The sequence below is a fragment of the Mycteria americana genome, chromosome 3 (genome assembly GCF_035582795.1).
Source record: "Mycteria americana isolate JAX WOST 10 ecotype Jacksonville Zoo and Gardens chromosome 3, USCA_MyAme_1.0, whole genome shotgun sequence".
In the NCBI taxonomy this organism is placed as follows: domain Eukaryota; kingdom Metazoa; phylum Chordata; class Aves; order Ciconiiformes; family Ciconiidae; genus Mycteria; species Mycteria americana.
In genome coordinates this window covers 34,271,529-34,285,325 of record NC_134367.1, presented here as the reverse complement: position 1 = coordinate 34,285,325, position 13,797 = coordinate 34,271,529, and the positions used below count along the sequence as shown (strand labels likewise).

Here is a 13,797-nt window from a genome sequence, read left to right as displayed (position 1 = left end):
TGCTGAAAAGTCCTGACAATCATGAAGAGTCCCATAGCCACTCATGTTCATGGCTAGAAGTCTGTCATGTTGACTTCTGGGGACCCTGGCCCTTCTGATGACCATTGCAGTGCCTCCCCTCTGACCCCAGGAAAGGGCTCTCCTGAGGGTATTTATCACCTGCTTTCCCTGTTGAAAGTGAAAAGTATTGGCTGCCTCTTGTGATCAGCCTTGCTGAAGTTTGCATGCTCTAAAAGTCTCAGCAAGTACCCAGATTGAGGGGTGCTTAGTGATACTACACCTTGGGAGGCAAGCTCTACTGCTAACAAAGATCTATTTTATGATACTTCCAGTGGCAAACTTTATTCTGACAGTGTGTTTTCACTTATACTTCATTTTTCTCTCCTGCAGAGATACGTGTGTATTAGCCCAAATGCCCTTCAGTGGGGCTTTGCTGCTCTTGAGCTCAGAGATTTGCTTGGAGCTATGTGAACTCACCGTGTAGTATGGCTTGGTTAGGATAGGAAAGGAGCAGAACTGAAACTCGGAGGACAAAAGAAGTTGAATGGAAAATATCTGGTAAGATTTTTCTAGGAACTGCTGAGCTCTTCCAAGTGGGGGAGAAAAAGGATCAAAAATGAAGAATATTAAAGACAAATTGATGTCTGAACTGTCAGTTCAGGCAACTCCAGAGAAAAACTGAATGGAAAGTTTTCCCCTGAAGTCCCCACGGAATTTTTAAAGACACATCTAAATGGAGAACAGCACAGATTTATGTCTTTGTCTACAGGAACGGAATAATTATTGGCAGGCAGAAAAGAAACTCCAGATTCTTGGCAGAAAAAGAAAGAGGTCCAGCTCAAAGACTTGAACTGAGTTGATTTAAGGTCTTTCAGGGGCAAATGTAAGATTTTTATGTACAGTAGAACAAATCTGTGCAAACGCGGAGGTGGGAAATGAAAAATGTTGGTTAGGGCTTGAAAATATGTGTACCTGTATTTGGTTTCTTTGAGTATTTTTGCAGGCTGAAATGATGTCTGAACATATGCCAAATGCGTTGTTTACAGCAAGTAAAGTAATTACCTATAAAAGAATATGGAAGTTCCCACTTCAGATTGTGGTCTGTCCCTTAATTTTAAAAGCAAGACTTATTTTGAGTATTTTAACAGAAATGCAATTTCTATTTCACATTTTAATCTGAAATGAGAGGAAAGGTAGTTGATGCTGTCATCATCTCCCAGTTTGAGCAGTTTGAAAAATACATGTGGATTTTAGGTGCATAAAAGTTCACAATGATTTCTTGATTGCTGTGGGTGGTTTGGTTTGTTTGTTGTGTTGTGGGTTTTGGGTTTTTTTAGTAGATCATGCTGTTCTTTTGATCTGTTTGATGTTGCTGGAATCGTTAGGATGTTAGGCTGGTTTTACTCCCCTCCCTTCCTTTCTCTGTAATCTGTATTTGTGTCTAGTGAAGAGGGGGAAGTAAGGATTTTGCTTCAGTCCATTTGAGTCAAGATTCCTATGCTGTGCAAAGATTTCTGGCGAGGCCTTCACAGACTTTTTAATATTGCTGGTTTAGTACCATCCTCTAGTTCTGCAGGGATGTGTGAGAGTGAGTCACGGACTCTATGCTCTGAGGCTTGTAAAGAGCAAGACCCTAGCAGGGGCAGTAGGCTGGACCTCTGTGGCCTTGAACCCTTCCCCTCCAACTCCCCTGCTGAACTTTAAAGAAACTTCACAGGGCTGTCCAGTTCGGTTTCTCTTCAGATTAATCTGAAAGAAGGACAAATGCCTGTGGCTGTCACCAGTAGGGCTAGTTCATGTGGCTTAGCAGTGTGAGGTGTTTTTTTAATGTCTGCTCTTCTGAAGATAATTTGAACTGAGACACCAAAAGATATGGCAGAAAAAGCTTCACTTTTTCAAGCAGGAACATTGGCTTTTTTGTTACCTGGCTCCTGGGACTTGCCTATACACAGACTTGTTCTGAACAGCTCTCACCAACGCTTCTGTGAATAGAACAGGAGCTTCCAAAAATAATTTGATTTTTGAATCATCCGTTGCATTTGAAATGCGCACCCTGCTTTAATAATAACAGACAGTTTTTAGGCATAGACAAGTTCTTGACAATTTGTTGAAAATGAAACTTTTTTATGGAAATACTCTTTACTTTGAACTTTTGAGAAAGGTGCTTGGATCCAGGCTGACTTGTGCATGAACAGTGAGGGCAAACCTGCAGCACAGACACTGGGACTCAAGAGGAGTGCAGGAAACTGAAACGCACATCCCTATTCTACCAGATTAAAAAATGAAAGCAAGTGTTGAAATCTTGACAACTTTAACAAAACCAAAAGAGTGCCCCAACCTGCGTGTGTCCCCCACAACTTCTGTGTTTCTCATATTTTGGCCAGCTTTACTGTTCATTCATGGAAAAGACAGTTGCTTTATACTCTGAAGACCTTGCCGTATAGCCTGCTTGAGAGTATATTTTCCAAATTAAGTCACCTTAATCTCTCATTTCTTAAATATAAAAGCATCCAATTATGTTTGGGATACAATTTTCTTGTGGGGAAGGGAGGTGGAGGGAAAAGAGTCAATCGAGAGCTGATCATGCACAGAGAAGAAAGTAGAGGAGAAATTTTCAAAAGGCCAAAAGGTCCAACTTAATTCCTGCTGATGCTGACAGTGCTGTGGAGATCAATATTCAGCAGGCATGGCTATGCCGTTCTGAGATTGTGCCTTGCCTTTCACTGGCAGCTCCTGCTCCATGGCCCTCTTGCTTCCCTGTCTGCTCTGTGGAGCTTGCCTGATCCCACTAAGGGGAACTGAGTACCAACTCTCAGCTGATCTGTCTCCCACTTCTTGCATTTTGTAGCTAGGGGACTGAGAGAAATTGGGCTGAGAAGGTGGTAGCTGCCCTGGAAAGTTCAAGACGGGATAAAGTCGGTACGTTTGCCAGCAGAGAGAGACCTAGAAAGAGGGCTGCAGAAAGGCTTAGCAGAAGCAACCTGAGGATGGCTTGAGTAGAGAGGAGTCTTGGGAAACAAAGTGAAGGGCAAACCCGGGTAAGGACAGAGCTTGCTGCTTAATGTAGAGCCTCAGCAGCTTATTTCACAGGAGAGGAGATGGCATGGAATTCTGCACAAGACAGCAAAAAATGCAAAAGGTGGGCAATGTGTGTGTGTATGTAATCAAAAGGCAGCAATATGTGAGACTGCTCTGCCAGTGTGGGTTCGTGAGAGAGAAACTGGAAGTACTGTACCAGGATAGCACAGTGAACCTGTTCTGAAGATGGGACTTGATAGACCTTTAGCTTGAAACAGTCTTGTGTCCAGCTGGCAGAAACAGAACTTTTAATTGTCTGGAAAAGACTATCTGTACCTGTTCTAAGTCCTATTGCATGGACTTCTCCCTTGGTGAAGTAAGGACTGGTCCTCCCACATCAGTCCAGTGACAACCAGCTATTGCTGCTGCTCAGCCTGGAGAGGGCAAGGTCATCTGTAAAGAGCCTGGTCTATGGTGTCGTGTTCCTCTGGACGAAGGCTCTTGCTCTGGTCACCCATAGCCAAAGCTCCTGCACGATCAAAGGAAGATGCTGGGGACAGCAGGGAATACAGCCTGATTCTGAGAGGGAGAGTTAATTCATCACAAGATTATTTTCTTGGGCATCCTGAACAAGAAGAAACATATAAAGACACCAGGGATTCAAATATATGTTACCCAAACCACCTGCATCAAATCAAGCTACTCTAAGAACTTTTCTTCTATCAACAGGCAATTTTGGAAGGCCTCCTTTAAGCATTGTCCTCCTGTGGAGCAGCATTCTGGAGGTAGCTCTGCAGTGTCTATAAGGTTCATCAAGTGCTGTGGTACAAAATGGGAGCTGTCCGTACTCCTGCTGGTCCCCGTGGTGGCTGCTGCGAGGGGACCAGAGGCAGGGCTGTGAGAACGGAGTAGAAAATAAGTCTGATAATGTGGATTTATGTTTGGGGATTTTTTTGTTGCTGGAGGCTGTGGGGCTGACAGAGGCGGGGGGATAAAAGTCTTCAGCGCTGCTGCTGGTTTGGTACGATGCAAATTCGCTATTTTCCCTCAGCACTCTGTTCTCTGTCTAGCCAAGAAACAACCTAAAATCCCTACCTGCAGAATTAAAAGAAATAAAATTATTTCCTCAGTCTTCTGTGGGGCCTGTCGGCTGGACTAACGCCGGTCCGAGGCCGTTGGGCCTGCCTGCCTCCCTGGGCCGGCCTGCCCTGCCATCACCCAGCCGTGCGGCCTGGCTGTGCCGAGGGACGCGGCCTCCGCCTCAAATACCCAAGAGAACTGTCTTACGCTGCCTCGAGGAGGAACTGGGAATCATTTGAGGTAATGATCTTGTAATAAAGGTTGGGTCTTAATGAGTGAGGACATAGCCTAGCTTAATAACTCCTGTTTTCTGACTGCTGTTTTCTGTTTCGGGACAGGAAAAGTGATTTTTCTGCTTTAATTCAAGGTGAATGCTGCACTCTGCTTTGCCTCCCTGCTCATTTAGGATTTAGGCAATAGATAGTTAAGGCAGTCTGAAATATTTTTACAGCTAGCTAGTCCATGAATTTTAGCAGATTCGGCCTATTTTTGGAGGGTTTTGAGGCAGAGATGTTTACAACAGCTTGCAGAAAGGACAGGAGTTGCTTTTGTAAAATTCTTAATGTGCCAGCATCTGGGTACCTCGGTCTCGCTGCTAATCAGTCTGCAGGTTTCAGAAACATTATTATGTTTCTTTTTGCCTGCAATGTCCCCTGTTTCTGGAGGTGGGGAGAGGTAAGACCTTCAAACCTAGTGGAAGCATAAAACTTGTTAGCATTTTCAGACAGAGCTCCAGCTCTGAGCTGCACAGTTGACAGAGGCCAGCTATGTTTGCATCTTGCTAGTTCTTTTAAATTTATTTTGTCACCCCACGAGTACCTTCTTCTCTGTCCCGCTATATTCTAAAGGAAATCTTTGAGGAAAGACAGCAAAGGACAAGATGATAACATTACACAATCTTAGATGGCTTTTTAAGGATGGTATGAGACTCCATTCCTTTGGTGCAGGAAAGGGAAATCTTTTATTTGAAGAAAGGTTGTGGACATCTCTAAACCTTGGAGCTTTGGAGGGTAGTTTATTTCACGTTTTTATCTTGCTGAAATTTAAGGTAAATTTTTCTATCAAAATTTTTTTATATAATTGGGCAATAAAGTCAGTATGCTGGGGAGCAGTGGATGGCTTCACTTTCTATGGTTCTTACAAGAAAAGATCAGGAACAGGCAAGGCTTGTTAATTTGTGTTACAAGAAAGCCCAGTGTACTGGCTTGCCTGTCACTGCAGTATTTCATCCATCTGCCAGGCTTTCTCTCTGCATCCGACTGAGTTGAGCAATGTGGCTGTGTTGATTTCTGTCTGCAACACAGAGCTTCACTGGACAGATATTGTGTTATGCTAATCATCTTTATGACATGAACAGGAAAAAAAAAAAAGCCAATTCTGAGTATGTGCCTGATGTCTGCTGACATACAACTTCTGTTGCAACCAGTGGGAAAGCATGGTTGATTCAGGCTTAGCACCCCGGTCTTACTGCATCTTACAGCACAAGTACTGATTTTTTTTTTTTTTTTAATTGTAACTTGTGATTGTGCAGAGGTGTTAGTTTGACCTTTTTTTAATTGCTCTTTCAGGATCTCCAAGCTTTTGCTCAGGATAAACAATCAAACTGTTCTGGTGAGTGCTGCACTTTAAGCCTTTGCATCTGAGTATGGTCATGCTGAGGAAGTGACCAGCTCTGCTGACAAAATTTGTGAGCTTGAGACATGTGCTATGGTAAGGCAACTATAGAACCAATAAAATGAGCATTTGCAACTCAATAAAATCTGGAATTTCAAAATGTCTGCTGTATCAACCCAGACATGACTTGGCAGTAATTGCTGTAGGATATCTAAATTAAGCAATGAGGTTTCTATTGTGGCAACTGTTAGGAAAGACTTTGCAATGCACATCAATTCCTCTAGGACCCAAATGCACTTTTCCTTTTAAGGGGGAGTTGTGGGCATTCAGATCCTTGCAGACAAGTTACTGAGGCCCTAAATCAGCAAAACACTTCTAAGCACTTTGTTGATGAAAGGGAGACATAAGCTCTTAATTATCTGTGCTGAACAGGGAGCTGGGAGGCTCCTTGAATATCTTTTAAGACACTTATATGCAAGCTGTGCCCTGAAATGCAGAGCCCAAGAAGCTGCTGCCTTACCCTCTAGCTGCACTTGTCTTCTGCGAATGTGCTCACTAAACCTTCAAGTAAATGGTGCCTTACATCTGACTCCTTGTGGGAATTTTGCCTGTCCCAAGTGCTTATCAGTTTAGAAGACTAGGCATAATACTGTATTCATCTTTAATTGGAGCACTTTTGATAACTGTCCATTTTATCCAAATACTGCTGAGTGTGGGATTATTAAATAATCTGAAAGACAAATGGAGGATGAAGCCAGGAGGGGAACTGACTTTGTCTTTTATATGTTCGCATCTGTAGCATAACCAGGCGTTGGTAGATACTTCAGCCCTATCAGCGCAGCCAGCACTTTGGAGTTCTCCGCAGGAGGCAGAAAAAGAAAGAAAAGAAACCCCCCCTTATCCCCTTCCCAAAGCAGCAGGCAGTTGCAGCTGTGCTCAAGGAGAAGGTTTGTGTCAGCAGATCTTACACAGCTATGCTCAGAAAGTTTGTGTCAGCAGCCATAAAAGCTGGCCTGTCAGCATTTCTGTTTTATTCCATACACAAAATGCATATTACTGAACAATTATGCCAAAGGCAGGGAATATTTCTTGATAACGCAACTTGGAAGTTATGTCTTCCTGTGGGAGCGATTCACATCACGTGCCACAGAAATCTTTGTGGGTTTAGATGCAAATCCTTGTTGCTGGTACTTACTGTAAGATTGCATTGGAAGCCAAGTCATTTGGTGTTGCATCCTGGCCAAGGTAGTCTTGGCCTGACCCAAAGTCCATGGAAATCAGTGAATTCCTGGTAATTCTAACAAGCTTCCAAGCATACCCCAAAAGAGCATATTCATTATGAAGGAAGCTTGGTGATGCTTAGATTTTTGGCCTCCAAAGGCTTGGGAGAATATGTAAAATGCACACCGATTCAGTCTGCAGTTGGGATCTATCTATTATAAAGGCAGGACAGAGAGCTAGAATGAATTTTGAATACTGTCCTGGTTTCAGCTGGGATAGAGTTAATTTTCATCCTAGTAGCTGGTATAGTGCTGTGTTTTGGATTTAGGATGATAATAATGTTGATAACACGCTGATGTTTTAGTTGTTGCTAAGTAATGTTTACACTGGTCAAGAACTTTTCAGCTTCCCATGCTCTGCCAGGTGCACAAGAAGCTGGGAGGGGACACAGCCAAAACAGCTGACCCAAACTGGCCAAAGGGCTATTCCATACCATGTAACATCACGCTCAGTATATAAAATGGGGGGAGTTGGCTGGGGGGTGGCGATTGCTGCTCAGGGACAGGCTGGGCATCAGTCAGCGGGTGGTGAGCAATTGCATTGCACATCGCTTGTTTTGTATGTTCTATTATTATTATTATTATTTTCTCTTCCTCTGCAGTCCTATTAAACTGTCTTTATCCTAACCCCTGGGTTTTACTCTTTTTCCCCAGTTCTCTCCCCTATCCCGCTGGCAGGTGGGGGGGAAGGTGAGCAAGTGGCTGTGTGGTGCTTAGTTGCCAATTGGAGTTAAACCGTGACAAATACAAACTGATCTACTGTTTTAATATATGTTTATTGCTCTATCTCAACCACCATTTAACTGTGTTTTGGCTGTCTCCGTTAAGAAAGATACTTTTATTCCTCCTTTGTCAGAGGTCACAGTTCAGAACAAATACTTTATTTAATAACATAGGTGGAGAAACAGAACTGGGTTTTAATTTCACTTTTTATTGAATGAGCCCTGCTTTTCTGTCCTGTGAATAGGCAACAATTTGCTGCACAGTCCTCATCTCTGGTTACTCGCAAGCACAAATTCTTTAAGAAACAAACAAAAAATCCAAGCAAAAAGTTATGCTTGGAGTAGTTAAGGAAGCAGGAGAAGAGGAGCATAAAATCCCCAGACACTCATTGTGGATTTGATTTCTGTCCATGTACAGGAGCTTCACTAATTAATTGCATGAGGCTCCAAGTCTGATTTCTGAAACTAATACAGACCTCTGTTTGGACACGGGGACTCTGGTGATCCAAATAAGCATAGAAATTGTTGTGATGCTGAGATCTACCTTGTCTACTTGGAGGTTCTTACCAATCTGCGGCTGGAGGTTACCACTCCCAGCCACTTAGCTGGCACAGCAGATTTGATAAGGCCTCCTCTTTTAAGCAGCCTTCAGTGGTATTTACGATAGATTGGGATGCCTGTGAAAGGAGTGTGTCCTGGTTTTGGCTGGGATAGAGTTAATTTTCTTCCTAGTAGCTAATATAGTGCTGTGTTTTGGATTTAGTATGAGAATAATGTTGATAACACACTGATGTTTTAGTTGTTGCTAAGCAGCGTTTACACTGGTCAAGGCCTTTTCAGCTTCCCGTGCTCTGCCAGGCGCACAAGAAGCTGGGAGGGGACACAGCCAGGATAGTTGATCCAAACTGGCCAAAGGGCTATTCCATACCATATGGTGTCATGCTGAGTATAGAAACTGGGGGGAGTTGGCCAGGGCGCAGTGACTGTTGCTTGGGGACTGGCTGGGATCAGCCAGCAGGTGGTGAGCGATTGCATCGTGCATCACTTGCTTTGTATATCCTATTATTATTATTATTTTACTTTAATTATTAAACTGTTCTTATCTCAATCCATGAGTTTTCTCACTTTTACTCTTCCAATTCTCTCCCCCATCCCACTGGTGGCGGGGAGTGAGTGAGCAGCTGTGTGGTGCTTAGTTGCTGGCTGGGGTTAAACCATGACAGAGGGCAAGGAAAAGGCGTGCCCAGAAGTGTGCTGCCAGGCCACTGGTGCCAGGTACTAACCTGCAGCTGGGGGGCGGAGGGGTGGTCACCCTAACAACTTGGGGGGGGGGGGGGGGGGGAATACCAAGCACTGCCAAGAACAACAAAGTCTGTGCCAGTTGCTCTGCAGTGGGCATCTGACCACAGCTGTAGCCAGACTTAGAGGAAGACAGTGTCTACCTAAGAGCTAACATCAATTTAACAAAGTGATGCCAAAGGATGCAAGTTAGAAGAAATGTTTTCATGGAGCTGCAGTTCCTTTCTCTTTTCCTTTCTCTTTTCCTTTCTCTTTTCCTTTCTCTTTTCCTTTCTCTTTTCCTTTCTCTTTTCCTTTCTCTTTTCCTTTCTCTTTTCCTTTCTCTTTTCCTTTCTCTTTTCCTTTCTCTTTTCCTTTCTCTTTTCCTTTCTCTTTTCCTTTCTCTTTTCCTTTCTCTTTTCCTTTCTCTTTTCCTTTCTCTTTTCCTTTCTCTTTTCCTTTCTCTTTTCCTTTCTCTTTTCCTTTCTCTTTTCCTTTCTCTTTTCCTTTCTCTTTTCCTTTCTCTTTTCCTTTCTCTCTCACTTAAACCTTCTCAACCTAAAACCAGGATACTATCAGAAAAGAGGAAAAAAATTCAAACAGTTATGTAAACAGTATTTTCTGTTTTTTTTCCATGGGCCTTCTACTAGTATGGTATTCAGTCAAAACCAAATACATTAATTTTATCCAGGTCACAAACATTCTGGCATGCTTCAAAGCCCTGTGACTATTATCTAGCTTAATGTATTCTTACTTTTTTTTAAAATGTATATTGGTTTTATTTCTTCCCACAAGTGTGAACCATTTTTTGTTTTTCTTCATGAGTCTGAGAATTTTTCCATTCATTTCAATGAGAATTGCGCAGGGCCTCTCACCCTGTCTTATACAGGGCAGCACTGATCTCTTCTTGCATTTTGGAGGGAGGTGAATGTATATTGTAGCTTTGTCTAACCAGAGAAGCCAAGCTTTTGTGCCTGCAATTCATTCCAGGACTTCTTTTTCAGCATTACTTATCCATAAATGCTAACCTGTTGCTGGAAGGGGGAGGGAGGGGGCAGTATAGTCTTGTGGCAGATGTATTGGGGAAGAGAATGACATTGCTTTTTCTGAGGTTAATAACAGAACAGATTTTGTTGTGTTGTTTTTATGAGAGAATGACCCAATTATTAATTTTTAGCCATATATGCAGGCACAGTCCTGTTCATCTCACAAAATGCAAAGAAATACCCTGAGGACTAACTGCCAATGTTTCTGTATAAGCTAAAGCATAATTCTTTAGAATATCATCCCATCTTGAATACCACACCACCACCTAGGGACTGAATTGATAGTCATGTCCACTGTTTATCTGTTTTCTCAAAACCTCCTCTACAGTGGTACCTTAACACCTCTTACATGTAGGATACTGTATATCTTCTCTCATGCAGGTTCATAGTCCTGCACTGCCCAAATACATTGGTAGGTACCACAGTGTTTTCATTATTTTCCTCGTCTGTCCGCATAACTTCCTGCAGATTATCTAGAAGCTAAGATATCCTCTCCATTGGTTAATGGTATCCATGAGGTGGGTGAAACTAGAGGAGAAAAGCTTCTGAGAGTTGCTAATCCTGTAATCTTTCAACAATTCAAATAATTTTAGTGACTTGTGAAAAGATACAAGCACCAACTGTTTCACTTTTCCTTTTGCTTAGAGAATCTGATAGCACAACCCAACAAATTAGGCCTGAAATGGCTAAAAACCACCTCTAGTTGCCTAGGAGGGAAGAAAGGAAGGGGATCAATTGATGCACTTGAAAACCAGTCACAAAGTTTCCTTTCTGTCCACCCACCATAGTGTCTTCAAAAACACTTTTTCCTGATACAGAATTTAAACTGATTTTTTTTTTTAGCTTTAGCCCTTTATGCTGTTACAACTAATCCCTAGTAGAAATATTCTGTGAATATTTATATAGTTATCTAGCTGTTTCCTTTAATTCTTCTCCCTTTAGGCCAAATAAATTTAGTTCTTGTCATCTTACTTTCAAAGCTGTATTTTTAAGTAATAAAGCAGTGTTAAATATAGTTGAAAGCAGACAACATAATGTGTCTGAGATTTCACAATAATTTAGGCTTTTGGAGACAACAGTGTCCATTTTACTAAGACCAGTAATCCAATATTATGAATTAGTCCCTTGTCAGAAAGCTTTGAACATTTGAAGTAATTGTCTTTTTAAAATAATTTACTGTGTGTTACTGGCATGTAAAAGCCTATTGTCAGACTTTACATAAATTCTCCATCCTATTTTAATACTAATTACAATGAGAACTTGAATGTTTAGTTTTTAAACACTGAATTAATTTTTCTTTTTGCTTGTTAAAACACTATGAAACAGCTTGGAAACTCTTGCGACATCTGACATGGGACTTCATGGTGCCTGGTGGAAATTGTTGCATGTTTCCTCACATCCTGCTCTGGCAATGTAATACTATTCATTCTTTAGCAAGTGGGACTGGGAAGAAGTCCAGGTTTATCTGTCTTTTCCTGGGGGAACTGGAAGATCCAGGAGATTATGGGATTCAAAGATTCTTAACTTCTAAAGCATTTGTTTGAAGTGCTAGTAACTGAAAAGTTTAATATACTAAATCTATCTGCAAAGTCTCTTACTTACAATTTGTATACCAAATGGTATCCTGCAGTAAGCTTTTTAGTGGGCACTCTCTCCTGGAAAAGTCATGCAGAAGTTAACAAAGATGTCATGATTAGAATTTGACAGAAATTAGCTCTTAGGCAGTGATGTATCATTCAGCTATTTTATTTGTTCACTATAATTTTTACACAGGGTATAGCTAAGTCATTACCTGGTAGTATATATAGATCTTCTGATTAGCTCAGATTCATAGAAATGATTCTGTTGAAATGAAAAGTAGAAATGATGAGGATTGGAGGTTTATCACTGCTTCCTCTCTAAGATCTTCACTACCACTGGTTAAAACTTCTGAGTGCACTTCAAGGCAGAGTTACTGAGATGGCTGCACCAAGACTAAAAAATATTCTGAAGATGGATCTTTTTAATGGTTTGACCAATAATTTGAGCTTTTCAAACTCATGCCTTTGGCTCCAAGCACTGTATATTTTAAAGCAGGCTTGTAATGAGTGATAGAAATTTACCTTTTCCAGGTGACACCCTAGACACATTTCCAATATACCTAGTTTAAATTTACTAAGCAAGTAAGCAATAAAATAAAGTCTACAGAGGTATATAAAACTAGGGTTGCTTGGATTTACTGCCAATAGATACATGATGAGTATGATTAAGAGGCACTTTATGCTGACTTTCTAATAACTCTCTGCTAAAATATGTATTTCACACAGTTCTGTCAGCTTTATTGTTACTTTCTAATTTTGGTCTAAAGATTTTTATCAGATGTGATTGTTCCCTTTGGGAATTATAGGATGCATAAATTTCTCAAGATGAGAGAGTTTCTGTGATTCATTTTTCTTGGGCTCTGTTGGTTAAGATGAAACTCCTTACCAGAGTTTGTAGTGTTTTTTACTCTTAATTCTTTTCTTAAATCTTCAGTTTTATTTAATATTACTTATAACATAGAAAAATCCTTTCTGTATGAGTGCAGGAGGTCAGTATACTGGTTTGAATAAAGAAAGCCTTATTCTTTTCATTGTTGGAAATAAATTGGGTTTGAATTTCCATAATTTTGTTTGTATTACAACTGAGTTCAGCCTGTGATCATGCTGAAAGAAGCTAGAAACTGAAGCCCTCTGTGAAAACCTACTGCCCTAAAACTAAATGTATATTGTCTTATCTTCATTTTCAAGATGAAAGTGATTTAAGCCTTATGTCTTTAAAATAAATATTAAAACTATGTGCATCTTGCCTGTGAGGTAAATGTGGTTTGGTTGTCCCGCATAGGCACCTGCTGCCCTAGGCCTGTCTGGCTTCTTGCTTCTGGTCCAAAAGGGTACTGGTATCTCATGACTCCAGTGTCACACCAGCCAGCCCTTTGTAGTTGTAACTACACTGAAGACTGCCTCTAATGTCTATAAAGACTTACAGAAGAAAAAAATAGAAGACTAAATTTTGCCATTTCTTGGAAACAGGTGGATGAAAGCTGATACAGGTTTTAGTTTAATTTCTTGTAAAACGCTTGACTTTCCAGTAACAGCCCACAGAAGCAACAAGAATCTATGGGCTCAGTTTGGATCCCCAAGCACAGGTGTCCAGTTATTTGCTAGATATCCTGCCTGGCCTCCAGCTGCTGCTCCAGAAGGCTGTGAGTTTCTATTTAATCCCATGTCCTATCTATCAACCTTGTGTGGGTGTTCTGGTTGCAATGGTGTCTGTTGTGGGTCAAGCTGAATCAATCCCCAGGGTCTTTTGACTATGTCTGCCTTGGCTTTACAGGTAGGTCACACACCCAGCTCTCAGGTAGACATGGTTAGGTAGGGGTCTAGTGCTAGCCAAGATGCCCTCATGCTGTCCTCCTGGTTCCCAGCTACTGCTCCAAAAGGACACCGGTCTCACAAGTGTCTCGTGTCATATCTGCCAGCCCTGCCTGGACATCTCAGATACTCCAGAGAGTCTTAGTGGTATTAGGCACTGTTTCATCTAGAAGTTGGTGTCAGAGCAGAGGGCCCTGCTCTATCTGTTACCAAACAGCCACTGCTGTCCTATTGTCTTTTTGGAGAAGAGATTCATAGGGACTGGTAGCAGCCCATTCCGCCTTCAGGAAACTGTATCTAGTAAGGGATGGGATTCAGTTCGCCTAACTTTAGAGACCAAACTCTTAGCTAGTCTACACAGGGAGTC

At 41.6% G+C, this 13,797-nt stretch overlaps 1 long non-coding RNA gene across 3 annotated transcripts in view; it reads left to right on the top strand.

Moving 5' to 3' along the window:
- Window positions 1-8,794, top strand: part of LOC142408115 (uncharacterized) — a 52,123-nt gene extending 43,329 nt beyond the window's left edge. Inside the window, exons 4-5 of one of the 3 annotated variants that reach the window (XR_012775156.1) lie at window positions 5,667-5,709; window positions 6,512-8,794. This is a non-coding gene — a long non-coding RNA (uncharacterized LOC142408115). Of the gene's footprint in view, window positions 1-5,666 lie in introns of all 3 variants that reach the window. The other 2 variants (XR_012775155.1, XR_012775154.1) reach the window with 2 other exon arrangements.
- Window positions 8,795-13,797: the final 5,003 nt, after the last annotated feature.